The sequence below is a fragment of the Ambystoma mexicanum genome, chromosome 13 (assembly GCF_040938575.1).
Source record: "Ambystoma mexicanum isolate Mex_15411 chromosome 13, UKY_AmexF1_1, whole genome shotgun sequence".
Taxonomy (NCBI): domain Eukaryota; kingdom Metazoa; phylum Chordata; class Amphibia; order Caudata; family Ambystomatidae; genus Ambystoma; species Ambystoma mexicanum.
In genome coordinates, this window is record NC_090938.1 from 342,596,385 (window position 1) to 342,624,199 (window position 27,815).

A 27,815-nucleotide genomic window follows, 5' to 3' on the forward strand; every position below is an offset into this window, starting at 1 on the left:
TGGCCCGAAATCAGAGGGTAGCCAGGTGCACGGAGCCGAAGCAGACAGATCAGCAGGGGAGCGGAAGAGCAAAGGCAGAAGCAAAGAGGAAGGTCTTGAGGTGCTTCCGGAACCAGAGATGGTTCTCCTCAAGTTTCAGTGTGGCAGGCAGGCTGTTCCAGAGGGAGGCCCCAGCTGAGGAAAGAGATCTACCCCCAACTCGTTGCTTGGAGAAGCGACCGGCCCTGAGGGAGTTGGAGGTGGAGGAGAAAAGAGCTCGAGTGGGAAGGTATTTACGGAGGGAGAGTTGAAGGTATTTTGGACCCAGGCCCCAGTAAGCCTTGTGGACAATGCAGAGGGACTTGAATTTAACCCTTGCAGCCACTGGGAGCAATGAAAAGATTTCAGGGCTGGAGAGATACGATCCCTGGGCTTCAGACCAAGGAAACGTCTTGCAGTCCTGTTCTGGATGAGTTGCAGAGGACAGAGAGAAGAAGCAGGCAGATTTAGAAAGAGGCTGTTGCAGTAGTCTAGCCTAGAGAGAATCAGAGCTCTAGATACAGTAAGCTTCTGGGGGAAGGAGAGGAAAGGAACAATACCTCTGCAAATGTACAGTTGGTAGTTTGACTTCTTAGAGATGTCAGAGATGTGAGAAGAAAAGGAGAGTGTGGAGTCGAAGATGACCCCAAGGTTCTTAGCCTCAAAGGTGGGAGCAGGAAGAGGGCCAAGGGAGGCCGGCCAGAGAGTGGCAGGAAAGGAGGGTGCAGGTGTGCCGATGAGGAGAATCTCTGCCTAAATGGGATTAAGGCAGAGATCATTGGCGGCAGACCAGTCCTGGATGGCAGACAGACGGTCAGAGATGAGGGAGGGAAGCCTGAAAACAAGCAGAGTGTCATCCGCATAGCACTGAAAGTTGAAGCAGAGAGCTGCAATGCGGTGGGAAATGGGTGCCAGGTATTGGTTGAACAGCCAGGGAGAGAGGTTAGACCCGTGGGGAACACCACAAGTAGAGAATGAGATGGCGAAAAGGAAGGACCCAAGTTGGACCTGGGAGGGCCGATCAGAGTGGAAAGAGGTCATCCAGGCCAGGGCCTGATCAGTGATACCCGGCTTATCACGGAGACAGTTGAGCAGGATGGCATGGTTGACCGTGTCAAAGGCAGAAGAGAAATCGAGTAGGATGAGGACCCAAAAGGGATGTTAGAGTCATGGTTGGACAGCAGGTCTTCACAGGTGTTCAGGAGAGCAGTTTCCATGCTTCTGACAGCTCTGAAGCCAGGCTGATGGTCATGGAGACAACCAACAGAGTCGGTGTGAAGATTAAGCTGGGAGATGGTCAGCTTTTCCAAGAGTTTGCCCTGGAAAGGAGTGATAGAAACCTGCGAAGTTAGCCGGGCCGGAGGGGTCGGCTGTGGAATTTTTGAGAAGAGGGTGCACAAGAGAATGCTTCAGAGTGGAGGGGAAGATTCCACAGGTGATGGAATGGTTACAGAAGTCGGCCAGATTCAGAGCAAGGGTGTCAATGTGGTCCTTGATGGTTTTGGACGAACAGGGAAGAACCTGTTTTGACTGGAATCACACAATCTCCTGGGCTTGCGCCAATCTGGTTTCCAACCAAGCCACGGCACTGAATCGGCCTTATTGGACCTAAAGATTCAACAGGATGATATCAAAGATGCCAAGAAGCAAGCCCTCCTCTTGTTACTGGGCCTGTCTGCAACCTTCGACCATGTATACATATTGAATAAATCAAAAAGGCAGCCTATGATCGAGCCAGCCAGGCGTCAACCTGGAATTAGTCAAATGTGTTATCCATTGCGCCACTGGACCGCTGCTACAGCGTGAGCAGGAGTCAGCACTTTTGTAACGAAACAGAAGTTTCCTGCTTGAGACACAGTGAGAAACGTACTTCTCATTTTTACAAGGAGAGGTAGAAAAAAACGCTACAAGCCCACAATGAGCAGGTGAGCGAGCGTGTGCCATCATGAGAAACTTAGTTCTCATTTTTCCCAGAGGAGAGGTAGATAAAACGCACTAACTACGAACAAACAATGTGCTTTTGTGTGCCATGCGTGACAAGGCTCATTTTTAAATACTTTCTAGAACAAAAAGGCAGCATGCGAACGAGCCAGCCAGGAGTCGAACCTGGAATCTTCTGCTCCGTAGGCAGACGCGTTATCCATTGCGCCACTGGCCCTCTGCTGCAGTGACTCTTGGAATCAGCACTTTTGTAACGACGCAGAGGCTCATCATGCGGATTGAGCCATCATGAGCAACTTAGTTCTCATTTTTATAAGGAGAGGTGGTTGAAAACACGCCTACGAACTGACAATGAGCAGGCGTGTGCCATGTGTTAGAGACATCATGAGAAATAACGTAGTTCCCATTTTTTCTCCCGAGTAGAGGTAGAAACACGCTGCAACAGTGACTACAAACACACAATGAGCTTTCGAGTGCCTTGCGTGAGAAGGCTCATTTTTAAATACAGAACAAAAAGGCAGCATTTGAACGAGCCAGCCAGGAGTCGAACCTGGAATCTTCTGCTCCGTAGGCAGACGCGTTATCCATTGCGCCACTGGCCCGCTGCTGCACTGTGAGCTGCATTCAGCACTTTTGTTACGAACCAGAGGCTCAGGTCGGGCTGCCTGAGACATCACGAGAAACTTTGTTCTCATTTTTACAGCGAGAGGTAGGAAAAACGCTACCAACACACAATAAGCAGGCGTGTGACATGTGTTAAAGAAGGCTCATTTTTAAATACTTTATTGAAAACAATACATACAAACATCTGACAAAGAACGCATTTGGCATCAGATACTGCCCGGATTGCAACTCTCTGCACGTATTTTCTGGCGAGTTTTACGGACCAAGCATCTCATTTATTGTACTATAGCACTCACATTTTCATGCGCAAATAACAGATTTAGACTGTTTTCACTTTTTAGTATTGTACCATTTTATGTGCTCGGTGCTCTTCAGTGTTAAATCCGCGGGAGAGGATGATCTGTACCCAGATCAACCCCAAAAGTGCCATACAGATATGAAACAGATAAGGCCTGAGTGATAGCCGTGCCAAGGAGTACTCGACGTGCATGCCACAGAAACGCGAAACATGCAACAAGTGAGAGACATAAAATGGGGTTTTTCACTTTAAGAAAATAACATATAATATATTGAATACAATTTTTTGTTTACTTCTTAAAAGGTGTTTTATTGAGCTGTAGCCTTCCTCTTAGAGAGCAGGACTAAGAAGCCCGGCTGGAGCATTTCAGCACATTTTTATTTCCTTTTGGCGATCGCTGTGTCAGGGTGTTGGGTTGGGGCTCCAAGATTGCCGAACACCAGGCGAGCAGTCTATCATGGGGAACAGTTTAGTATACAACACCGGTGCGATGAAGGCACATGGCCTACTGTGCATTTTAAGCACCACCTATAAGCCGAAACCGTTGCATTGAAGTACAGGTAGGAGGGAGATGACATGTGAAGAGGGACACACGACTTGGTTTTTTTTGGGTTATTTATTTGTTAAATATTGTTGGTTGTTTATCGTCTAATTGACTGCCTTGGGCCATGCTTACCTCTTTGGCCATTCCCACCCACTCCTTGCCCCTCCCACCCAAAACTCAACCCCTGGTATCTATGTTGTTTCTAAGCAGTCTGCTGTGAGTTAATGGCTTAATTGCCGCTGTAAATGGCTACCGGTATAATAACAAAAATCTTACCCAATTCTACCTGTCCTTAACTCACTACCCCACCCCCTCTATTCCCACCTCTCCCCTCTCACCCAATCTACCCTTATCCCCACCCTACTCTACCACCACTGACTATACCCCAAACCACTCTACACCTACCCCACTCTTCGCTACCCACAATATCCCACACCACTGTAGACCTACCCTACCCACTGCCCCACCCCACTGTACCCCTATCCATCAAACCACTGTAGACTGGCAAGGTGACACGAGGTCCTTTGATCCCAATAGATTTCGCCCAGCCTTTCCATATCTTCAGATCACTACCGAGTTAAGGTACGTGTTTGTTGAGTCTTCAACTTACCCCAGACCTACGCTAGTTGTTCAAGATCAGACAGGCAGTCAAAGTGAACAGGCACGCCTTTGACAGTGTCTCTTCGGATGTAGGTAGATGCACAAAGTATTCTATTCTGAGGTCCATGCATTCTGCCATGTAAGCGCCAAACAGCCCTTTCACGGGAAGACCCTTCAAAAAGTAAAGACTCCGCTTTCTGTATGTTGGCATGTAGCACGTAGCCCATCTTGGCAGATAGCGTACATCACATTGCATCTAGTGGTGGCCCTATGTTGTGATTCTTCACTTGCCAAATCATAGCAGTGCTAAAAGGTCATGGCCAAGAGCCCTCAGCGGCAGGGGATCTGCGTCCAGTGCAAATTGGCACATGCCAAAACGTCCTGAACAATGGAGAAGGCAAAGAAGTTTCATTAGTGGTGTAATGGGAGGATAAATCGTGTTCCAGATGTTGGGGACATCCCTCAGACCTGTTAAGGGCCTCCATCACACCACTGAGGAATTATCCTTGTTTGTTACTGTTTGCAATGAATGATTGAAGGAGTTGCGTATCTTCAGATCTATAGATTCCTGCTATGATATGACATGATATTGTATTTGAATCGTACTCATACACGCGTGTTTCAGAGCGTGACGAGGCAAGGGAGGGGAAGAAGGGAGGACAAAACAGCGATCTTCCTAGGCCCAGTGACATTGAGAATGCTCAAGTGCAGGGTAGAGGGAGGGAGGAAAGTGCAAGGAGAGGGGCGAGGTGGAACGTGCCTAGGAAGGGATAAAAACAACAACAACTGGTAGCGCAGCCAGCAGGGTGGCAAGTGCGAGGTTTAAAGCGCAGACAAGGGGTGTCTGATAAGTGCAGGTAAGGGCACTGTAGGGTTACAGATACAGACCCAAGTGCAAGGATTGCGTGCAAGGGTTGCCAGGAGGCAGTGCAGGTGTGCGGCTGGGTGGGCAGGGACCTTGGCCCGAAATCAGAGGGTAGCCAGGTGCACGGAGCCGAAGCAGACAGATCAGCAGGGGAGCGGAAGAGCAAAGGCAGAAGCAAAGAGGAAGGTCTTGAGGTGCTTCCGGAACCAGAGATGGTTCTCCTCAAGTTTCAGTGTGGCAGGCAGGCTGTTCCAGAGGGAGGCCCCAGCTGAGGAAAGAGATCTACCCCCAACTCGTTGCTTGGAGAAGCGACCGGCCCTGAGGGAGTTGGAGGTGGAGGAGAAAAGAGCTCGAGTGGGAAGGTATTTACGGAGGGAGAGTTGAAGGTATTTTGGACCCAGGCCCCAGTAAGCCTTGTGGACAATGCAGAGGGACTTGAATTTAACCCTTGCAGCCACTGGGAGCAATGAAAAGATTTCAGGGCTGGAGAGATACGATCCCTGGGCTTCAGACCAAGGAAACGTCTTGCAGTCCTGTTCTGGATGAGTTGCAGAGGACAGAGAGAAGAAGCAGGCAGATTTAGAAAGAGGCTGTTGCAGTAGTCTAGCCTAGAGAGAATCAGAGCTCTAGATACAGTAAGCTTCTGGGGGAAGGAGAGGAAAGGAACAATACCTCTGCAAATGTACAGTTGGTAGTTTGACTTCTTAGAGATGTCAGAGATGTGAGAAGAAAAGGAGAGTGTGGAGTCGAAGATGACCCCAAGGTTCTTAGCCTCAAAGGTGGGAGCAGGAAGAGGGCCAAGGGAGGCCGGCCAGAGAGTGGCAGGAAAGGAGGGTGCAGGTGTGCCGATGAGGAGAATCTCTGCCTAAATGGGATTAAGGCAGAGATCATTGGCGGCAGACCAGTCCTGGATGGCAGACAGACGGTCAGAGATGAGGGAGGGAAGCCTGAAAACAAGCAGAGTGTCATCCGCATAGCACTGAAAGTTGAAGCAGAGAGCTGCAATGCGGTGGGAAATGGGTGCCAGGTATTGGTTGAACAGCCAGGGAGAGAGGTTAGACCCGTGGGGAACACCACAAGTAGAGAATGAGATGGCGAAAAGGAAGGACCCAAGTTGGACCTGGGAGGGCCGATCAGAGTGGAAAGAGGTCATCCAGGCCAGGGCCTGATCAGTGATACCCGGCTTATCACGGAGACAGTTGAGCAGGATGGCATGGTTGACCGTGTCATAGGCAGAAGAGAAATCGAGTAGGATGAGGACCCAAAAGGGATGTTAGAGTCATGGTTGGACAGCAGGTCTTCACAGGTGTTCAGGAGAGCAGTTTCCATGCTTCTGACAGCTCTGAAGCCAGGCTGATGGTCATGGAGACAACCAACAGAGTCGGTGTGAAGATTAAGCTGGGAGATGGTCAGCTTTTCCAAGAGTTTGCCCTGGAAAGGAGTGATAGAAACCTGCGAAGTTAGCCGGGCCGGAGGGGTCGGCTGTGAAATTTTTGAGAAGAGGGTGCACAAGAGAATGCTTCAGAGTGGAGGGGAAGATTCCACAGGTGATGGAATGGTTACAGAAGTCGGCCAGATTCAGAGCAAGGGTGTCAATGTGGTCCTTGATGGTTTTGGACGAACAGGGAAGAACCTGTTTTGACTGGAATCACACAATCTCCTGGGCTTGCGCCAATCTGGTTTCCAACCAAGCCACAGCACTGAATCGGCCTTACTGGACCTAAAGATTCAACAGGATGATATCAAAGATGCCAAGAAGCAAGCCCTCCTCTTGTTACTGGGCCTGTCTGCAGCCTTCGACCATGTATACATATTGAATAAATCAAAAAGGCAGCCTATGATCGAGCCAGCCAGGAGTCAACCTGGAATTAGTCAAATGTGTTATCCATTGCGCCACTGGACCGCTGCTACAGCGTGAGCAGGAGTCAGCACTTTTGTAACGAAACAGAAGTTTCCTGCTTGAGACACAGTGAGAAACGTACTTCTCATTTTTACAAGGAGAGGTAGAAAAAAACGCTACAAGCCCACAATGAGCAGGTGAGCGAGCGTGTGCCATCATGAGAAACTTAGTTCTCATTTTTCCCAGAGGAGAGGTAGAAAAAACGCACTAACTACGAACAAACAATGTGCTTTTGTGTGCCATGCGTGACAAGGCTCATTTTTAAATACTTTCTAGAACAAAAAGGCAGCATGCGAACGAGCCAGCCAGGAGTCGAACCTGGAATCTTCTGCTCCGTAGGCAGACGCGTTATCCATTGCGCCACTGGCCCTCTGCTGCAGTGACTCTTGGAATCAGCACTTTTGTTACGACGCAGAGGCTCATCATGCGGATTGAGCCATAATGAGCAACTTAGTTCTCATTTTTATAAGGAGAGGTGGTTGAAAACACGCCTACGAACTGACAATGAGCAGGCGTGTGCCATGTGTTAGAGACATCATGAGAAATAACGTAGTTCCCATTTTTTCTCCCGAGTAGAGGTAGAAACACGCTGCAACAGTGACTACAAACACACAATGAGCTTTCGAGTGCCTTGCGTGAGAAGGCTCATTTTTAAATACAGAACAAAAAGGCAGCATTTGAACGAGCCAGCCAGGAGTCGAACCTGGAATCTTCTGCTCCGTAGGCAGACGCGTTATCCATTGCGCTACTGGCCCGCTGCTGCACTGTGAGCTGCATTCAGCACTTTTGTTACGAACCAGAGGCTCAGGTCGGGCTGCCTGAGACATCACGAGAAACTTTGTTCTCATTTTTACAGCGAGAGGTAGGAAAAACGCTACCAACACACAATAAGCAGGCGTGTGACATGTGTTAAAGAAGGCTCATTTTTAAATACTTTATTGAAAACAATACATACAAACATCTGACAAAGAACGCATTTGGCATCAGATACTGCCCAGATTGCAACTCTCTGCACGTATTTTCTGGCGAGTTCTACGGACCAAGCATCTCATTTATTGTACTATAGCACTCACATTTTCATGCGCAAATAACAGATTTAGACTGTTTTCACTTTTTAGTATTGTACCATTTTATGTGCTCGGTGCTCTTCAGTGTTAAATCCGCGGGAGAGGATGATCTGTACCCAGATCAACCCCAAAAGTGCCATACAGATATGAAACAGATAAGGCCTGAGTGATAGGCGTGCCAAGGAGTACTCGACGTGCATGCCACAGAAACGCGAAACATGCAACAAGTGAGAGACATAAAATGGGGTTTTTCACTTTAAGAAATAACATATAATATATTGAATACAATTTTTTGTTTACTTCTTAAAAGGTGTTTTATTGAGCTGTAGCCTTCCTCTTAGAGAGCAGGACTAAGAAGCCCGGCTGGAGCATTTCAGCACATTTTTATTTCCTTTTGGCGATCGCTGTGTCAGGGTGTTGGGTTGGGGCTCCAAGATTGCCGAACACCAGGCGAGCAGTCTATCATGGGGAACAGTTTAGTATACAACACCGGTGCGATGAAGGCACATGGCCTACTGTGCATTTTAAGCACCACCTATAAGCCGAAACCGTTGCATTGAAGTACAGGTAGGAGGGAGATGACATGTGAAGAGGGACACACGACTTGTTTTTTTTTGGGTTATTTATTTGTTAAATATTGTTGGTTGTTTATCGTCTAATTGACTGCCTTGGGCCATGCTTACCTCTTTGGCCATTCCCACCCACTCCTTGCCCCTCCCACCCAAAACTCAACCCCTGGTATCTATGTTGTTTCTAAGCAGTCTGCTGTGAGTTAATGGCTTAATTGCCGCTGTAAATGGCTACCGGTATAATAACAAAAATCTTACCCAATTCTACCTGTCCTTAACTCACTACCCCACCCCCTCTATTCCCACCTCTCCCCTCTCACCCAATCTACCCTTATCCCCACCCTACTCTACCACCACTGACTATACCCCAAACCACTCTACACCTACCCCACTCTTCGCTACCCACAATATCCCACACCACTGTACACCTACCCTACCCACTGCCCCACCCCACTGTACCCCTATCCATCAAACCACTGTAGACTGGCAAGGTGACACGAGGTCCTTTGATCCCAATAGATTTCGCCCAGCCTTTCCATATCTTCAGATCACTACCGAGTTAAGGTACGTGTTTGTTGAGTCATCAACTTACCCCAGACCTACGCTAGTTGTTCAAGATCAGACAGGCAGTCAAAGTGAACAGGCACGCCTTTGACAGTGTCTCTTCGGATGTAGGTAGATGCACAAAGTATTCTATTCTGAGGTCCATGCATTCTGCCATGTAAGCGCCAAACAGCCCTTTCACGGGAAGACCCTTCAAAAAGTAAAGACTCCGCTTTCTGTATGTTGGCATGTAGCACGTAGCCCATCTTGGCAGATAGCGTACATCACATTGCATCTAGTGGTGGCCCCATGTTGTGATTCTTCACTTGCCAAATCATAGCAGTGCTAAAAGGTCATGGCCAAGAGGCCTCAGCGGCAGGGGATCTGCGTCCAGTGCAAATTGGCACATGCCAAAACGTCCTGAACAATGGAGAAGGCAAAGAAGTTTCATTAGTGGTGTAATGGGAGGATAAATCGTGTTCCAGATGTTGGGGACATCCCTCAGACCTGTTAAGGGCCTCCATCACACCACTGAGGAATCATCCTTGTTTGTTACTGTTTGCAATGAATGATTGAAGGAGTTGCGTATCTTCAGATCTATAGATTCCTGCTATGATATGACATGATATTGTATTTGAATCGTACTCATACACGCGTGTTTCAGAGCGTGACGAGGCAAGGGAGGGGAAGAAGGGAGGACAAAACAGCGATCTTCCTAGGCCCAGTGACATTGAGAATGCTCAAGTGCAGGGTAGAGGGAGGGAGGAAAGTGCAAGGAGAGGGGCGAGGTGGAACGTGCCGAGGAAGGGATAAAAACAACAACAACTGGTAGCGCAGCCAGCAGGGTGGCAAGTGCGAGGTTTAAAGCGCAGACAAGGGGTGTCTGATAAGTGCAGGTAAGGGCACTGTAGGGTTACAGATACAGACCCAAGTGCAAGGATTGCGTGCAAGGGTTGCCAGGAGGCAGTGCAGGTGTGCGGCTGGGTGGGCAGGGACCTTGGCCCGAAATCAGAGGGTAGCCAGGTGCACGGAGCCGAAGCAGACAGATCAGCAGGGGAGCGGAAGAGCAAAGGCAGAAGCAAAGAGGAAGGTCTATAGGTGCTTCCGGAACCAGAGATGGTTCTCCTCAAGTTTCAGTGTGGCAGGCAGGCTGTTCCAGAGGGAGGCCCCAGCTGAGGAAAGAGATCTACCCCCAACTCGTTGCTTGGAGAAGCGACCGGCCCTGAGGGAGTTGGAGGTGGAGGAGAAAAGAGCTCGAGTGGGAAGGTATTTACGGAGGGAGAGTTGAAGGTATTTTGGACCCAGGCCCCAGTAAGCCTTGTGGACAATGCAGAGGGACTTGAATTTAACCCTTGCAGCCACTGGGAGCAATGAAAAGATTTCAGGGCTGGAGAGATACGATCCCTGGGCTTCAGACCAAGGAAACGTCTTGCAGTCCTGTTCTGGATGAGTTGCAGAGGACAGAGAGAAGAAGCAGGCAGATTTAGAAAGAGGCTGTTGCAGTAGTCTAGCCTAGAGAGAATCAGAGCTCTAGATACAGTAAGCTTCCGGGGGAAGGAGAGGAAAGGAACAATACCTCTGCAAATGTACAGTTGGTAGTTTGACTTCTTAGAGATGTCAGAGATGTGAGAAGAAAAGGAGAGTGTGGAGTCGAAGATGACCCCAAGGTTCTTAGCCTCAAAGGTGGGAGCAGGAAGAGGGCCAAGGGAGGCCGGCCAGAGAGTGGCAGGAAAGGAGGGTGCAGGTGTGCCGATGAGGAGAATCTCTGCCTAAATGGGATTAAGGCAGAGATCATTGGCGGCAGACCAGTCCTGGATGGCAGACAGACGGTCAGAGATGAGGGAGGGAAGCCTGAAAACAAGCAGAGTGTCATCCGCATAGCACTGAAAGTTGAAGCAGAGAGCTGCAATGCGGTGGGAAATGGGTGCCAGGTATTGGTTGAACAGCCAGGGAGAGAGGTTAGACCCGTGGGGAACACCACAAGTAGAGAATGAGATGGCGAAAAGGAAGGACCCAAGTTGGACCTGGGAGGGCCGATCAGAGTGGAAAGAGGTCATCCAGGCCAGGGCCTGATCAGTGATACCCGGCTTATCACGGAGACAGTTGAGCAGGATGGCATGGTTGACCGTGTCAAAGGCAGAAGAGAAATCGAGTAGGATGAGGACCCAAAAGGGATGTTAGAGTCATGGTTGGACAGCAGGTCTTCACAGGTGTTCAGGAGAGCAGTTTCCATGCTTCTGACAGCTCTGAAGCCAGGCTGATGGTCATGGAGACAACCAACAGAGTCGGTGTGAAGATTAAGCTGGGAGATGGTCAGCTTTTCCAAGAGTTTGCCCTGGAAAGGAGTGATAGAAACCTGCGAAGTTAGCCGGGCCGGAGGGGTCGGCTGTGGAATTTTTGAGAAGAGGGTGCACAAGAGAATGCTTCAGAGTGGAGGGGAAGATTCCACAGGTGATGGAATGGTTACAGAAGTCGGCCAGATTCAGAGCAAGGGTGTCAATGTGGTCCTTGATGGTTTTGGACGAACAGGGAAGAACCTGTTTTGACTGGAATCACACAATCTCCTGGGCTTGCGCCAATCTGGTTTCCAACCAAGCCACGGCACTGAATCGGCCTTACTGGACCTAAAGATTCAACAGGATGATATCAAAGATGCCAAGAAGCAAGCCCTCCTCTTGTTACTGGGCCTGTCTGCAGCCTTCGACCATGTATACATATTGAATAAATCAAAAAGGCAGCCTATGATCGAGCCAGCCAGGAGTCAACCTGGAATTAGTCAAATGTGTTATCCATTGCGCCACTGGACCGCTGCTACAGCGTGAGCAGGAGTCAGCACTTTTGTAACGAAACAGAAGTTTCCTGCTTGAGACACAGTGAGAAACGTACTTCTCATTTTTACAAGGAGAGGTAGAAAAAAACACTACAAGCCCACAATGAGCAGGTGAGCGAGCGTGTGCCATCATGAGAAACTTAGTTCTCATTTTTCCCAGAGGAGAGGTAGAAAAAACGCACTAACTACGAACAAACAATGTGCTTTTGTGTGCCATGCGTGACAAGGCTCATTTTTAAATACTTTCTAGAACAAAAAGGCAGCATGCGAACGAGCCAGCCAGGAGTCGAACCTGGAATCTTCTGCTCCGTAGGCAGACGCGTTATCCATTGCGCCACTGACCCTCTGCTGCAGTGACTCTTGGAATCAGCACTTTTGTTACGACGCAGAGGCTCATCATGCGGATTGAGCCATCATGAGCAACTTAGTTCTCATTTTTATAAGGAGAGGTGGTTGAAAACACGCCTACGAACTGACAATGAGCAGGCGTGTGCCATGTGTTAGAGACATCATGAGAAATAACGTAGTTCCCATTTTTTCTCCCGAGTAGAGGTAGAAACACGCTGCAACAGTGACTACAAACACACAATGAGCTTTCGAGTGCCTTGCGTGAGAAGGCTCATTTTTAAATACAGAACAAAAAGGCAGCATTTGAACGAGCCAGCCAGGAGTCGAACCTGGAATCTTCTGCTCCGTAGGCAGACGCGTTATCCATTGCGCCACTGGCCCGCTGCTGCACTGTGTGCTGCATTCAGCACTTTTGTTACGAACCAGAGGCTCAGGTCGGGCTGCCTGAGACATCACGAGAAACTTTGTTCTCATTTTTACAGCGAGAGGTAGGAAAAACGCTACCAACACACAATAAGCAGGCGTGTGACATGTGTTAAAGAAGGCTCATTTTTAAATACTTTATTGAAAACAATACATACACACATCTGACAAAGAACACATTTGGCATCAGATACTGCCCGGATTGCAACTCTCTGCACGTATTTTCTGGCGAGATTTACGGACCAAGCATCTCATTTATTGTACGATAGCACTCACATTTTCATGCGCAAATAACAGATTTAGACTGTTTTCACTTTTTAGTATTGTACCATTTTATGTGCTCGGTGCTCTTCAGTGTTAAATCCGCGGGAGAGGATGATCTGTACCCAGATCAACCCCAAAAGTGCCATACAGATATGAAACAGGTAAGGCCTGAGTGATAGGCGTGCCAAGGAGTACTCGACGTGCATGCCACAGAAACGCGAAACATGCAACAAGTGAGAGACATAAAATGGGGTTTTTCACTTTAAGAAAATAACATATAATATATTGAATACAATTTTTTGTTTACTTCTTAAAAGGTGTTTTATTGAGCTGTAGCCTTCCTCTTAGAGAGCAGGACTAAGAAGCCCGGCTGGAGCATTTCAGCACATTTTTATTTCCTTTTGGCGATCGCTGTGTCAGGGTGTTGGGTTGGGGCTCCAAGATTGCCGAACACCAGGCGAGCAGTCTATCATGGGGAACAGTTTAGTATACAACACCGGTGCGATGAAGGTACATGGCCTACTGTGCATTTTAAGCACCACCTATAAGCCGAAACCGTTGCATTGAAGTACAGGTAGGAGGGAGATGACATGTGAAGAGGGACACACGACTTGTTTTTTTTTGGGTTATTTATTTGTTAAATATTGTTGGTTGTTTATCGTCTAATTGACTGCCTTGGGCCATGCTTACCTCTTTGGCCATTCCCACCCACTCCTTGCCCCTCCCACCCAAAACTCAACCCCTGGTATCTATGTTGTTTCTAAGCAGTCTGCTGTGAGTTAATGGCTTAATTGCCGCTGTAAATGGCTACCGGTATAATAACAAAAATCTTACCCAATTCTACCTGTCCTTAACTCACTACCCCACCCCCTCTATTCCCACCTCTCCCCTCTCACCCAATCTACCCTTATCCCCACCCTACTCTACCACCACTGACTATACCCCAAACCACTCTACACCTACCCCACTCTTCGCTACCCACAATATCCCACACCACTGTAGACCTACCCTACCCACTGCCCCACCCCACTGTACCCCTATCCATCAAACCACTGTAGACTGGCAAGGTGACACGAGGTCCTTTGATCCCAATAGATTTCGCCCAGCCTTTCCATATCTTCAGATCACTACCGAGTTAAGGTACGTGTTTGTTGAGTCTTCAACTTACCCCAGACCTACGCTAGTTGTTCAAGATCAGACAGGCAGTCAAAGTGAACAGGCACGCCTTTGACAGTGTCTCTTCGGATGTAGGTAGATGCACAAAGTATTCTATTCTGAGGTCCATGCATTCTGCCATGTAAGCGCCAAACAGCCCTTTCACGGGAAGACCCTTCAAAAAGTAAAGACTCCGCTTTCTGTATGTTGGCATGTAGCACGTAGCCCATCTTGGCAGATAGCGTACATCACATTGCATCTAGTGGTGGCCCTATGTTGTGATTCTTCACTTGCCAAATCATAGCAGTGCTAAAAGGTCATGGCCAAGAGGCCTCAGCGGCAGGGGATCTGCGTCCAGTGCAAATTGGCACATGCCAAAACGTCCTGAACAATGGAGAAGGCAAAGAAGTTTCATTAGTGGTGTAATGGGAGGATAAATCGTGTTCCAGATGTTGGGGACATCCCTCAGACCTGTTAAGGGCCTCCATCACACCACTGAGGAATTATCCTTGTTTGTTACTGTTTGCAATGAATGATTGAAGGAGTTGCGTATCTTCAGATCTATAGATTCCTGCTATGATATGACATGATATTGTATTTGAATCGTACTCATACACGCGTGTTTCAGAGCGTGACGAGGCAAGGGAGGGGAAGAAGGGAGGACAAAACAGCGATCTTCCTAGGCCCAGTGACATTGAGAATGCTCAAGTGCAGGGGAGAGGGAGGGAGGAAAGTGCAAGGAGAGGGGCGAGGTGGAACGTGCCTAGGAAGGGATAAAAACAACAACAACTGGTAGCGCAGCCAGCAGGGTGGCAAGTGCGAGGTTTAAAGCGCAGACAAGGGGTGTCTGATAAGTGCAGGTAAGGGCACTGTAGGGTTACAGATACAGACCCAAGTGCAAGGATTGCGTGCAAGGGTTGCCAGGAGGCAGTGCAGGTGTGCAGCTGGGTGGGCAGGGACCTTGGCCCGAAATCAGAGGGTAGCCAGGTGCACGGAGCTGAAGCAGACAGATCAGCAGGGGAGCGGAAGAGCAAAGGCAGAAGCAAAGAGGAAGGTCTTGAGGTGCTTCCGGAACCAGAGATGGTTCTCCTCAAGTTTCAGTGTGGCAGGCAGGCTGTTCCAGAGGGAGGCCCCAGCTGAGGAAAGAGATCTACCCCCAACTCGTTGCTTGGAGAAGCGACCGGCCCTGAGGGAGTTGGAGGTGGAGGAGAAAAGAGCTCGAGTGGGAAGGTATTTACGGAGGGAGAGTTGAAGGTATTTTGGACCCAGGCCCCAGTAAGCCTTGTGGACAATGCAGAGGGACTTGAATTTAACCCTTGCAGCCACTGGGAGCAATGAAAAGATTTCAGGGCTGGAGAGATACGATCCCTGGGCTTCAGACCAAGGAAACGTCTTGCAGTCCTGTTCTGGATGAGTTGCAGAGGACAGAGAGAAGAAGCAGGCAGATTTAGAAAGAGGCTGTTGCAGTAGTCTAGCCTAGAGAGAATCAGAGCTCTAGATACAGTAAGCTTCTGGGGGAAGGAGAGGAAAGGAACAATACCTCTGCAAATGTACAGTTGGTAGTTTGACTTCTTAGAGATGTCAGAGATGTGAGAAGAAAAGGAGAGTGTGGAGTCGAAGATGACCCCAAGGTTCTTAGCCTCAAAGGTGGGAGCAGGAAGAGGGCCAAGGGAGGCCGGCCAGAGAGTGGCAGGAAAGGAGGGTGCAGGTGTGCCGATGAGGAGAATCTCTGCCTAAATGGGATTAAGGCAGAGATCATTGGCGGCAGACCAGTCCTGGATGGCAGACAGACGGTCAGAGATGAGGGAGGGAAGCCTGAAAACAAGCAGAGTGTCATCCGCATAGCACTGAAAGTTGAAGCAGAGAGCTGCAATGCGGTGGGAAATGGGTGCCAGGTATTGGTTGAACAGCCAGGGAGAGAGGTTAGACCCGTGGGGAACACCACAAGTAGAGAATGAGATGGCGAAAAGGAAGGACCCAAGTTGGACCTGGGAGGGCCGATCAGAGTGGAAAGAGGTCATCCAGGCCAGGGCCTGATCAGTGATACCCGGCTTATCACGGAGACAGTTGAGCAGGATGGCATGGTTGACCGTGTCAAAGGCAGAAGAGAAATCGAGTAGGATGAGGACCCAAAAGGGATGTTAGAGTCATGGTTGGACAGCAGGTCTTCACAGGTGTTCAGGAGAGCAGTTTCCATGCTTCTGACAGCTCTGAAGCCAGGCTGATGGTCATGGAGACAACCAACAGAGTCGGTGTGAAGATTAAGCTGGGAGATGGTCAGCTTTTCCAAGAGTTTGCCCTGGAAAGGAGTGATAGAAACCTGCGAAGTTAGCCGGGCCGGAGGGGTCGGCTGTGGAATTTTTGAGAAGAGGGTGCACAAGAGAATGCTTCAGAGTGGAGGGGAAGATTCCACAGGTGATGGAATGGTTACAGAAGTCGGCCAGATTCAGAGCAAGGGTGTCAATGTGGTCCTTGATGGTTTTGGACGAACAGGGAAGAACCTGTTTTGACTGGAATCACACAATCTCCTGGGCTTGCGCCAATCTGGTTTCCAACCAAGCCACGGCACTGAATCGGCCTTACTGGACCTAAAGATTCAACAGGATGATATCAAAGATGCCAAGAAGCAAGCCCTCCTCTTGTTACTGGGCCTGTCTGCAGCCTTCGACCATGTATACATATTGAATAAATCAAAAAGGCAGCCTATGATCGAGCCAGCCAGGAGTCAACCTGGAATTAGTCAAATGTGTTATCCATTGCGCCACTGGACCGCTGCTACAGCGTGAGCAGGAGTCAGCACTTTTGTAACGAAACAGAAGTTTCCTGCTTGAGACACAGTGAGAAACGTACTTCTCATTTTTACAAGGAGAGGTAGAAAAAAACGCTACAAGCCCACAATGAGCAGGTGAGCGAGCGTGTGCCATCATGAGAAACTTAGTTCTCATTTTTCCCAGAGGAGAGGTAGAAAAAACGCACTAACTACGAACAAACAATGTGCTTTTGTGTGCCATGCGTGACAAGGCTCATTTTTAAATACTTTCTAGAACAAAAAGGCAGCATGCGAACGAGCCAGCCAGGAGTCGAACCTGGAATCTTCTGCTCCGTAGGCAGACGGGTTATCCATTGCGCCACTGGCCCTCTGCTGCAGTGACTCTTGGAATCAGCACTTTTGTTACGACGCAGAGGCTCATCATGCGGATTGAGCCATCATGAGCAACTTAGTTCTCATTTTTATAAGGAGAGGTGGTTGAAAACACGCCTACGAACTGACAATGAGCAGGCGTGTGCCATGTGTTAGAGACATCATGAGAAATAACGTAGTTCCCATTTTTTCTCCCGAGTAGAGGTAGAAACACGCTGCAACAGTGACTACAAACACACAATGAGCTTTCGAGTGCCTTGCGTGAGAAGGCTCATTTTTAAATACAGAACAAAAAGGCAGCATTTGAACGAGCCAGCCAGGAGTCGAACCTGGAATCTTCTGCTCCGTAGGCAGACGCGTTATCCATTGCGCCACTGGCCCGCTGCTGCACTGTGAGCTGCATTCAGCACTTTTGTTACGAACCAGAGGCTCAGGTCGGGCTGCCTGAGACATCACGAGAAACTTTGTTCTCATTTTTACAGCGAGAGGTAGGAAAAACGCTACCAACACACAATAAGCAGGCGTGTGACATGTGTTAAAGAAGGCTCATTTTTAAATACTTTATTGAAAACAATACATACACACAAAGAACGCATTTGGCATCAGATACTGCCCGGATTGCAACTCTCTGCACGTATTTTCTGGCGAGTTCTACGGACCAAGCATCTCATTTATTGTACTATAGCACTCACATTTTCATGCGCAAATAACAGATTTAGACTGTTTTCACTTTTTAGTATTGTACCATTTTATGTGCTCGGTGCTCTTCAGTGTTAAATCCGCGGGAGAGGATGATCTGTACCCAGATCAACCCCAAAAGTGCCATACAGATATGAAACAGATAAGGCCTGAGTGATAGGCGTGCCAAGGAGTACTCGACATGCATGCCACATAAACGCGAAACATGCAACAAGTGAGAGACATAAAATGGGGTTTTTCACTTTAAGAAATAACATATAATATATTGAATACAATTTTTTGTTTACTTCTTAAAAGGTGTTTTATTGAGCTGCAGCCTTCCTCTTAGAGAGCAGGACTAAGAAGCCCGGCTGGAGCATTTCAGCACATTTTTATTTCCTTTTGGCGATCGCTGTGTCAGGGTGTTGGGTTGGGGCTCCAAGATTGCCGAACACCAGGCGAGCAGTCTATCATGGGGAACAGTTTAGTATACAACACCGGTGCGATGAAGGTACATGGCCTACTGTGCATTTTAAGCACCACCTATAAGCCGAAACCGTTGCATTGAAGTACAGGTAGGAGGGAGATGACATGTGAAGAGGGACACACGACTTGTTTTTTTTTGGGTTATTTATTTGTTAAATATTGTTGGTTGTTTATCGTCTAATTGACTGCCTTGGGCCATGCTTACCTCTTTGGCCATTCCCACCCACTCCTTGCCCCTCCCACCCAAAACTCAACCCCTGGTATCTATGTTGTTTCTAAGCAGTCTGCTGTGAGTTAATGGCTTAATTGCCGCTGTAAATGGCTACCGGTATAATAACAAAAATCTTACCCAATTCTACCTGACCTTAACTCACTACCCCACCCCCTCTATTCCCACCTCTCCCCTCTCACCCAATCTACCCTTATCCCCACCCTACTCTACCACCACTGACTATACCCCAAACCACTCTACACCTACCCCACTCTTCGCTACCCACAATATCCCACACCACTGTACACCTACCCTACCCACTGCCCCACCCCACTGTACCCCTATCCATCAAACCACTGTAGACTGGCAAGGTGACACGAGGTCCTTTGATCCCAATAGATTTCGCCCAGCCTTTCCATATCTTCATATCACTACCGAGTTAAGGTACGTGTTTGTTGAGTCTTCAACTTACCCCAGACCTACGCTAGTTGTTCAAGATCAGACAGGCAGTCAAAGTGAACAGGCACACCTTTGACAGTGTCTCTTCGGATGTAGGTAGATGCACAAAGTATTCTATTCTGAGGTCCATGCATTCTGCCATGTAAGCGCCAAACAGCCCTTTCACAGGAAGACCCTTCAAAAAGTAAAGACTCCGCTTTCTGTATGTTGGCATGTAGCACATAGCCCATCTTGGCAGATAGCGTACATCACATTGCATCTAGTGGTGGCCCTATGTTGTGATTCTTCACTTGCCAAATCATAGCAGTGCTAAAAGGTCATGGACAAGAGGCCTCAGCGGCAGGGGATCTGCGTCCAGTGCAAATTGGCACATGCCAAAACGTCCTGAACAATGGAGAAGGCAAAGAAGTTTCATTAGTGGTGTAATGGGAGGATAAATCGTGTTCCAGATGTTGGGGACATCCCTCAGACCTGTTAAGGGCCTCCATCACACCACTGAGGAATTATCCTTGTTTGTTACTGTTTGCAATGAATGATTGAAGGAGTTGCGTATCTTCAGATCTATAGATTCCTGCTATGATATGACATGATATTGTATTTGAATCGTACTCATACACGCGTGTTTCAGAGCGTGACGAGGCAAGGGAGGGGAAGAAGGGAGGACAAAACAGCGATCTTCCTAGGCCCAGTGACATTGAGAATGCTCAAGTGCAGGGGAGAGGGAGGGAGGAAAGTGCAAGGAGAGGGGCGAGGTGGAACGTGCCTAGGAAGGGATAAAAACAACAACAACTGGTAGCGCAGCCAGCAGGGTGGCAAGTGCGAGGTTTAAAGCGCAGACAAGGGGTGTCTGATAAGTGCAGGTAAGGGCACTGTAGGGTTACAGATACAGACCCAAGTGCAAGGATTGCGTGCAAGGGTTGCCAGGAGGCAGTGCAGGTGTGCAGCTGGGTGGGCAGGGACCTTGGCCCGAAATCAGAGGGTAGCCAGGTGCACGGAGCCGAAGCAGACAGATCAGCAGGGGAGCGGAAGAGCAAAGGCAGAAGCAAAGAGGAAGGTCTTGAGGTGCTTCCGGAACCAGAGATGGTTCTCCTCAAGTTTCAGTGTGGCAGGCAGGCTGTTCCAGAGGGAGGCCCCAGCTGAGGAAAGAGATCTACCCCCAACTCGTTGCTTGGAGAAGCGACCGGCCCTGAGGGAGTTGGAGGTGGATGAGAAAAGAGCTCGAGTGGGAAGGTATTTACGGAGGGAGAGTTGAAGGTATTTTGGACCCAGGCCCCAGTAAGCCTTGTGGACAATGCAGAGGGACTTGAATTTAACCCTTGCAGCCACTGGGAGCAATGAAAAGATTTCAGGGCTGGAGAGATACGATCCCTGGGCTTCAGACCAAGGAAACGTCTTGCAGTCCTGTTCTGGATGAGTTGCAGAGGACAGAGAGAAGAAGCAGGCAGATTTAGAAAGAGGCTGTTGCAGTAGTCTAGCCTAGAGAGAATCAGAGCTCTAGATACAGTAAGCTTCTGGGGGAAGGAGAGGAAAGGAACAATACCTTTGCAAATGTACAGTTGGTAGTTTGACTTCTTAGAGATGTCAGAGATGTGAGAAGAAAAGGAGAGTGTGGAGTCGAAGATGACCCCAAGGTTCTTAGCCTCAAAGGTGGGAGCAGGAAGAGGGCCAAGGGAGGCCGGCCAGAGAGTGGCAGGAAAGGAGGGTGCAGGTGTGCCGATGAGGAGAATCTCTGCCTAAATGGGATTAAGGCAGAGATCATTGGCGGCAGACCAGTCCTGGATGGCAGACAGACGGTCAGAGATGAGGGAGGGAAGCCTGAAAACAAGCAGAGTGTCATCCGCATAGCACTGAAAGTTGAAGCAGAGAGCTGCAATGCGGTGGGAAATGGGTGCCAGGTATTGGTTGAACAGCCAGGGAGAGAGGTTAGACCCGTGGGGAACACCACAAGTAGAGAATGAGATGGCGAAAAGGAAGGACCCAAGTTGGACCTGGGAGGGCCGATCAGAGTGGAAAGAGGTCATCCAGGCCAGGGCCTGATCAGTGATACCCGGCTTATCACGGAGACAGTTGAGCAGGATGGCATGGTTGACCGTGTCAAAGGCAGAAGAGAAATCGAGTAGGATGAGGACCCAAAAGGGATGTTAGAGTCATGGTTGGACAGCAGGTCTTCACAGGTGTTCAGGAGAGCAGTTTCCATGCTTCTGACAGCTCTGAAGCCAGGCTGATGGTCATGGAGACAACCAACAGAGTCGGTGTGAAGATTAAGCTGGGAGATGGTCAGCTTTTCCAAGAGTTTGCCCTGGAAAGGAGTGATAGAAACCTGCGAAGTTAGCCGGGCCGGAGGGGTCGGCTGTGAAATTTTTGAGAAGAGGGTGCACAAGAGAATGCTTCAGAGTGGAGGGGAAGATTCCACAGGTGATGGAATGGTTACAGAAGTCGGCCAGATTCAGAGCAAGGGTGTCAATGTGGTCCTTGATGGTTTTGGACGAACAGGGAAGAACCTGTTTTGACTGGAATCACACAATCTCCTGGGCTTGCGCCAATCTGGTTTCCAACCAAGCCACAGCACTGAATCGGCCTTACTGGACCTAAAGATTCAACAGGATGATATCAAAGATGCCAAGAAGCAAGCCCTCCTCTTGTTACTGGGCCTGTCTGCAGCCTTCGACCATGTATACATATTGAATAAATCAAAAAGGCAGCCTATGATCGAGCCAGCCAGGAGTCAACCTGGAATTAGTCAAATGTGTTATCCATTGCGCCACTGGACCGCTGCTACAGCGTGAGCAGGAGTCAGCACTTTTGTAACGAAACAGAAGTTTCCTGCTTGAGACACAGTGAGAAACGTACTTCTCATTTTTACAAGGAGAGGTAGAAAAAAACGCTACAAGCCCACAATGAGCAGGTGAGCGAGCGTGTGCCATCATGAGAAACTTAGTTCTCATTTTTCCCAGAGGAGAGGTAGAAAAAACGCACTAACTACGAACAAACAATGTGCTTTTGTGTGCCATGCGTGACAAGGCTCATTTTTAAATACTTTCTAGAACAAAAAGGCAGCATGCGAACGAGCCAGCCAGGAGTCGAACCTGGAATCTTCTGCTCCGTAGGCAGACGCGTTATCCATTGCGCCACTGGCCCTCTGCTGCAGTGACTCTTGGAATCAGCACTTTTGTTACGACGCAGAGGCTCATCATGCGGATTGAGCCATAATGAGCAACTTAGTTCTCATTTTTATAAGGAGAGGTGGTTGAAAACACGCCTACGAACTGACAATGAGCAGGCGTGTGCCATGTGTTAGAGACATCATGAGAAATAACGTAGTTCCCATTTTTTCTCCCGAGTAGAGGTAGAAACACGCTGCAACAGTGACTACAAACACACAATGAGCTTTCGAGTGCCTTGCGTGAGAAGGCTCATTTTTAAATACAGAACAAAAAGGCAGCATTTGAACGAGCCAGCCAGGAGTCGAACCTGGAATCTTCTGCTCCGTAGGCAGACGCGTTATCCATTGCGCTACTGGCCCGCTGCTGCACTGTGAGCTGCATTCAGCACTTTTGTTACGAACCAGAGGCTCAGGTCGGGCTGCCTGAGACATCACGAGAAACTTTGTTCTCATTTTTACAGCGAGAGGTAGGAAAAACGCTACCAACACACAATAAGCAGGCGTGTGACATGTGTTAAAGAAGGCTCATTTTTAAATACTTTATTGAAAACAATACATACAAACATCTGACAAAGAACGCATTTGGCATCAGATACTGCCCAGATTGCAACTCTCTGCACGTATTTTCTGGCGAGTTCTACGGACCAAGCATCTCATTTATTGTACTATAGCACTCACATTTTCATGCGCAAATAACAGATTTAGACTGTTTTCACTTTTTAGTATTGTACCATTTTATGTGCTCGGTGCTCTTCAGTGTTAAATCCGCGGGAGAGGATGATCTGTACCCAGATCAACCCCAAAAGTGCCATACAGATATGAAACAGATAAGGCCTGAGTGATAGGCGTGCCAAGGAGTACTCGACGTGCATGCCACAGAAACGCGAAACATGCAACAAGTGAGAGACATAAAATGGGGTTTTTCACTTTAAGAAATAACATATAATATATTGAATACAATTTTTTGTTTACTTCTTAAAAGGTGTTTTATTGAGCTGTAGCCTTCCTCTTAGAGAGCAGGACTAAGAAGCCCGGCTGGAGCATTTCAGCACATTTTTATTTCCTTTTGGCGATCGCTGTGTCAGGGTGTTGGGTTGGGGCTCCAAGATTGCCGAACACCAGGCGAGCAGTCTATCATGGGGAACAGTTTAGTATACAACACCGGTGCGATGAAGGCACATGGCCTACTGTGCATTTTAAGCACCACCTATAAGCCGAAACCGTTGCATTGAAGTACAGGTAGGAGGGAGATGACATGTGAAGAGGGACACACGACTTGTTTTTTTTTGGGTTATTTATTTGTTAAATATTGTTGGTTGTTTATCGTCTAATTGACTGCCTTGGGCCATGCTTACCTCTTTGGCCATTCCCACCCACTCCTTGCCCCTCCCACCCAAAACTCAACCCCTGGTATCTATGTTGTTTCTAAGCAGTCTGCTGTGAGTTAATGGCTTAATTGCCGCTGTAAATGGCTACCGGTATAATAACAAAAATCTTACCCAATTCTACCTGTCCTTAACTCACTACCCCACCCCCTCTATTCCCACCTCTCCCCTCTCACCCAATCTACCCTTATCCCCACCCTACTCTACCACCACTGACTATACCCCAAACCACTCTACACCTACCCCACTCTTCGCTACCCACAATATCCCACACCACTGTACACCTACCCTACCCACTGCCCCACCCCACTGTACCCCTATCCATCAAACCACTGTAGACTGGCAAGGTGACACGAGGTCCTTTGATCCCAATAGATTTCGCCCAGCCTTTCCATATCTTCAGATCACTACCGAGTTAAGGTACGTGTTTGTTGAGTCATCAACTTACCCCAGACCTACGCTAGTTGTTCAAGATCAGACAGGCAGTCAAAGTGAACAGGCACGCCTTTGACAGTGTCTCTTCGGATGTAGGTAGATGCACAAAGTATTCTATTCTGAGGTCCATGCATTCTGCCATGTAAGCGCCAAACAGCCCTTTCACGGGAAGACCCTTCAAAAAGTAAAGACTCCGCTTTCTGTATGTTGGCATGTAGCACGTAGCCCATCTTGGCAGATAGCGTACATCACATTGCATCTAGTGGTGGCCCCATGTTGTGATTCTTCACTTGCCAAATCATAGCAGTGCTAAAAGGTCATGGCCAAGAGGCCTCAGCGGCAGGGGATCTGCGTCCAGTGCAAATTGGCACATGCCAAAACGTCCTGAACAATGGAGAAGGCAAAGAAGTTTCATTAGTGGTGTAATGGGAGGATAAATCGTGTTCCAGATGTTGGGGACATCCCTCAGACCTGTTAAGGGCCTCCATCACACCACTGAGGAATCATCCTTGTTTGTTACTGTTTGCAATGAATGATTGAAGGAGTTGCGTATCTTCAGATCTATAGATTCCTGCTATGATATGACATGATATTGTATTTGAATCGTACTCATACACGCGTGTTTCAGAGCGTGACGAGGCAAGGGAGGGGAAGAAGGGAGGACAAAACAGCGATCTTCCTAGGCCCAGTGACATTGAGAATGCTCAAGTGCAGGGTAGAGGGAGGGAGGAAAGTGCAAGGAGAGGGGCGAGGTGGAACGTGCCGAGGAAGGGATAAAAACAACAACAACTGGTAGCGCAGCCAGCAGGGTGGCAAGTGCGAGGTTTAAAGCGCAGACAAGGGGTGTCTGATAAGTGCAGGTAAGGGCACTGTAGGGTTACAGATACAGACCCAAGTGCAAGGATTGCGTGCAAGGGTTGCCAGGAGGCAGTGCAGGTGTGCGGCTGGGTGGGCAGGGACCTTGGCCCGAAATCAGAGGGTAGCCAGGTGCACGGAGCCGAAGCAGACAGATCAGCAGGGGAGCGGAAGAGCAAAGGCAGAAGCAAAGAGGAAGGTCTATAGGTGCTTCCGGAACCAGAGATGGTTCTCCTCAAGTTTCAGTGTGGCAGGCAGGCTGTTCCAGAGGGAGGCCCCAGCTGAGGAAAGAGATCTACCCCCAACTCGTTGCTTGGAGAAGCGACCGGCCCTGAGGGAGTTGGAGGTGGAGGAGAAAAGAGCTCGAGTGGGAAGGTATTTACGGAGGGAGAGTTGAAGGTATTTTGGACCCAGGCCCCAGTAAGCCTTGTGGACAATGCAGAGGGACTTGAATTTAACCCTTGCAGCCACTGGGAGCAATGAAAAGATTTCAGGGCTGGAGAGATACGATCCCTGGGCTTCAGACCAAGGAAACGTCTTGCAGTCCTGTTCTGGATGAGTTGCAGAGGACAGAGAGAAGAAGCAGGCAGATTTAGAAAGAGGCTGTTGCAGTAGTCTAGCCTAGAGAGAATCAGAGCTCTAGATACAGTAAGCTTCCGGGGGAAGGAGAGGAAAGGAACAATACCTCTGCAAATGTACAGTTGGTAGTTTGACTTCTTAGAGATGTCAGAGATGTGAGAAGAAAAGGAGAGTGTGGAGTCGAAGATGACCCCAAGGTTCTTAGCCTCAAAGGTGGGAGCAGGAAGAGGGCCAAGGGAGGCCGGCCAGAGAGTGGCAGGAAAGGAGGGTGCAGGTGTGCCGATGAGGAGAATCTCTGCCTAAATGGGATTAAGGCAGAGATCATTGGCGGCAGACCAGTCCTGGATGGCAGACAGACGGTCAGAGATGAGGGAGGGAAGCCTGAAAACAAGCAGAGTGTCATCCGCATAGCACTGAAAGTTGAAGCAGAGAGCTGCAATGCGGTGGGAAATGGGTGCCAGGTATTGGTTGAACAGCCAGGGAGAGAGGTTAGACCCGTGGGGAACACCACAAGTAGAGAATGAGATGGCGAAAAGGAAGGACCCAAGTTGGACCTGGGAGGGCCGATCAGAGTGGAAAGAGGTCATCCAGGCCAGGGCCTGATCAGTGATACCCGGCTTATCACGGAGACAGTTGAGCAGGATGGCATGGTTGACCGTGTCAAAGGCAGAAGAGAAATCGAGTAGGATGAGGACCCAAAAGGGATGTTAGAGTCATGGTTGGACAGCAGGTCTTCACAGGTGTTCAGGAGAGCAGTTTCCATGCTTCTGACAGCTCTGAAGCCAGGCTGATGGTCATGGAGACAACCAACAGAGTCGGTGTGAAGATTAAGCTGGGAGATGGTCAGCTTTTCCAAGAGTTTGCCCTGGAAAGGAGTGATAGAAACCTGCGAAGTTAGCCGGGCCGGAGGGGTCGGCTGTGGAATTTTTGAGAAGAGGGTGCACAAGAGAATGCTTCAGAGTGGAGGGGAAGATTCCACAGGTGATGGAATGGTTACAGAAGTCGGCCAGATTCAGAGCAAGGGTGTCAATGTGGTCCTTGATGGTTTTGGACGAACAGGGAAGAACCTGTTTTGACTGGAATCACACAATCTCCTGGGCTTGCGCCAATCTGGTTTCCAACCAAGCCACGGCACTGAATCGGCCTTACTGGACCTAAAGATTCAACAGGATGATATCAAAGATGCCAAGAAGCAAGCCCTCCTCTTGTTACTGGGCCTGTCTGCAGCCTTCGACCATGTATACATATTGAATAAATCAAAAAGGCAGCCTATGATCGAGCCAGCCAGGAGTCAACCTGGAATTAGTCAAATGTGTTATCCATTGCGCCACTGGACCGCTGCTACAGCGTGAGCAGGAGTCAGCACTTTTGTAACGAAACAGAAGTTTCCTGCTTGAGACACAGTGAGAAACGTACTTCTCATTTTTACAAGGAGAGGTAGAAAAAAACGCTACAAGCCCACAATGAGCAGGTGAGCGAGCGTGTGCCATCATGAGAAACTTAGTTCTCATTTTTCCCAGAGGAGAGGTAGAAAAAACGCACTAACTACGAACAAACAATGTGCTTTTGTGTGCCATGCGTGACAAGGCTCATTTTTAAATACTTTCTAGAACAAAAAGGCAGCATGCGAACGAGCCAGCCAGGAGTCGAACCTGGAATCTTCTGCTCCGTAGGCAGACGGGTTATCCATTGCGCCACTGGCCCTCTGCTGCAGTGACTCTTGGAATCAGCACTTTTGTTACGACGCAGAGGCTCATCATGCGGATTGAGCCATCATGAGCAACTTAGTTCTCATTTTTATAAGGAGAGGTGGTTGAAAACACGCCTACGAACTGACAATGAGCAGGCGTGTGCCATGTGTTAGAGACATCATGAGAAATAACGTAGTTCCCATTTTTTCTCCCGAGTAGAGGTAGAAACACGCTGCAACAGTGACTACAAACACACAATGAGCTTTCGAGTGCCTTGCGTGAGAAGGCTCATTTTTAAATACAGAACAAAAAGGCAGCATTTGAACGAGCCAGCCAGGAGTCGAACCTGGAATCTTCTGCTCCGTAGGCAGACGCGTTATCCATTGCGCCACTGGCCCGCTGCTGCACTGTGAGCTGCATTCAGCACTTTTGTTACGAACCAGAGGCTCAGGTCGGGCTGCCTGAGACATCACGAGAAACTTTGTTCTCATTTTTACAGCGAGAGGTAGGAAAAACGCTACCAACACACAATAAGCAGGCGTGTGACATGTGTTAAAGAAGGCTCATTTTTAAATACTTTATTGAAAACAATACATACACACAAAGAACGCATTTGGCATCAGATACTGCCCGGATTGCAACTCTCTGCACGTATTTTCTGGCGAGTTCTACGGACCAAGCATCTCATTTATTGTACTATAGCACTCACATTTTCATGCGCAAATAACAGATTTAGACTGTT

The 27,815-nt window shown here is 48.7% G+C and overlaps 12 non-coding genes across 12 annotated transcripts; all 12 read right to left on the reverse strand.

Annotated features, from left to right (window-relative positions):
* Positions 1-2,103: 2,103 nt before the first annotated feature.
* TRNAR-ACG (transfer RNA arginine (anticodon ACG)) lies at positions 2,104-2,176 on the reverse strand. Its single transcript has one exon. It is a non-coding gene; the product is annotated as a tRNA-Arg (tRNA).
* A 312-nt stretch (positions 2,177-2,488) lies between these two features.
* On the reverse strand, positions 2,489-2,561 carry TRNAR-ACG (transfer RNA arginine (anticodon ACG)). The gene has a single exon. It is a non-coding gene; the product is annotated as a tRNA-Arg (tRNA).
* A 4,526-nt stretch (positions 2,562-7,087) lies between these two features.
* Positions 7,088-7,160, reverse strand: TRNAR-ACG (transfer RNA arginine (anticodon ACG)). The gene has a single exon. It is a non-coding gene; the product is annotated as a tRNA-Arg (tRNA).
* Positions 7,161-7,472: 312 nt separating this feature from the next.
* TRNAR-ACG (transfer RNA arginine (anticodon ACG)) lies at positions 7,473-7,545 on the reverse strand. Its single transcript has one exon. It is a non-coding gene; the product is annotated as a tRNA-Arg (tRNA).
* A 4,525-nt stretch (positions 7,546-12,070) lies between these two features.
* On the reverse strand, positions 12,071-12,143 carry TRNAR-ACG (transfer RNA arginine (anticodon ACG)). Its single transcript has one exon. It is a non-coding gene; the product is annotated as a tRNA-Arg (tRNA).
* A 312-nt stretch (positions 12,144-12,455) lies between these two features.
* On the reverse strand, positions 12,456-12,528 carry TRNAR-ACG (transfer RNA arginine (anticodon ACG)). The gene has a single exon. It is a non-coding gene; the product is annotated as a tRNA-Arg (tRNA).
* A 4,526-nt stretch (positions 12,529-17,054) lies between these two features.
* Positions 17,055-17,127, reverse strand: TRNAR-ACG (transfer RNA arginine (anticodon ACG)). The gene has a single exon. It is a non-coding gene; the product is annotated as a tRNA-Arg (tRNA).
* A 312-nt stretch (positions 17,128-17,439) lies between these two features.
* Positions 17,440-17,512, reverse strand: TRNAR-ACG (transfer RNA arginine (anticodon ACG)). Its single transcript has one exon. It is a non-coding gene; the product is annotated as a tRNA-Arg (tRNA).
* Positions 17,513-22,030: 4,518 nt separating this feature from the next.
* TRNAR-ACG (transfer RNA arginine (anticodon ACG)) lies at positions 22,031-22,103 on the reverse strand. The gene has a single exon. It is a non-coding gene; the product is annotated as a tRNA-Arg (tRNA).
* Positions 22,104-22,415: 312 nt separating this feature from the next.
* Positions 22,416-22,488, reverse strand: TRNAR-ACG (transfer RNA arginine (anticodon ACG)). Its single transcript has one exon. It is a non-coding gene; the product is annotated as a tRNA-Arg (tRNA).
* Positions 22,489-27,013: 4,525 nt separating this feature from the next.
* TRNAR-ACG (transfer RNA arginine (anticodon ACG)) lies at positions 27,014-27,086 on the reverse strand. The gene has a single exon. It is a non-coding gene; the product is annotated as a tRNA-Arg (tRNA).
* Positions 27,087-27,398: 312 nt separating this feature from the next.
* On the reverse strand, positions 27,399-27,471 carry TRNAR-ACG (transfer RNA arginine (anticodon ACG)). The gene has a single exon. It is a non-coding gene; the product is annotated as a tRNA-Arg (tRNA).
* Between the last annotated feature and the right edge of the window lie 344 nt (positions 27,472-27,815).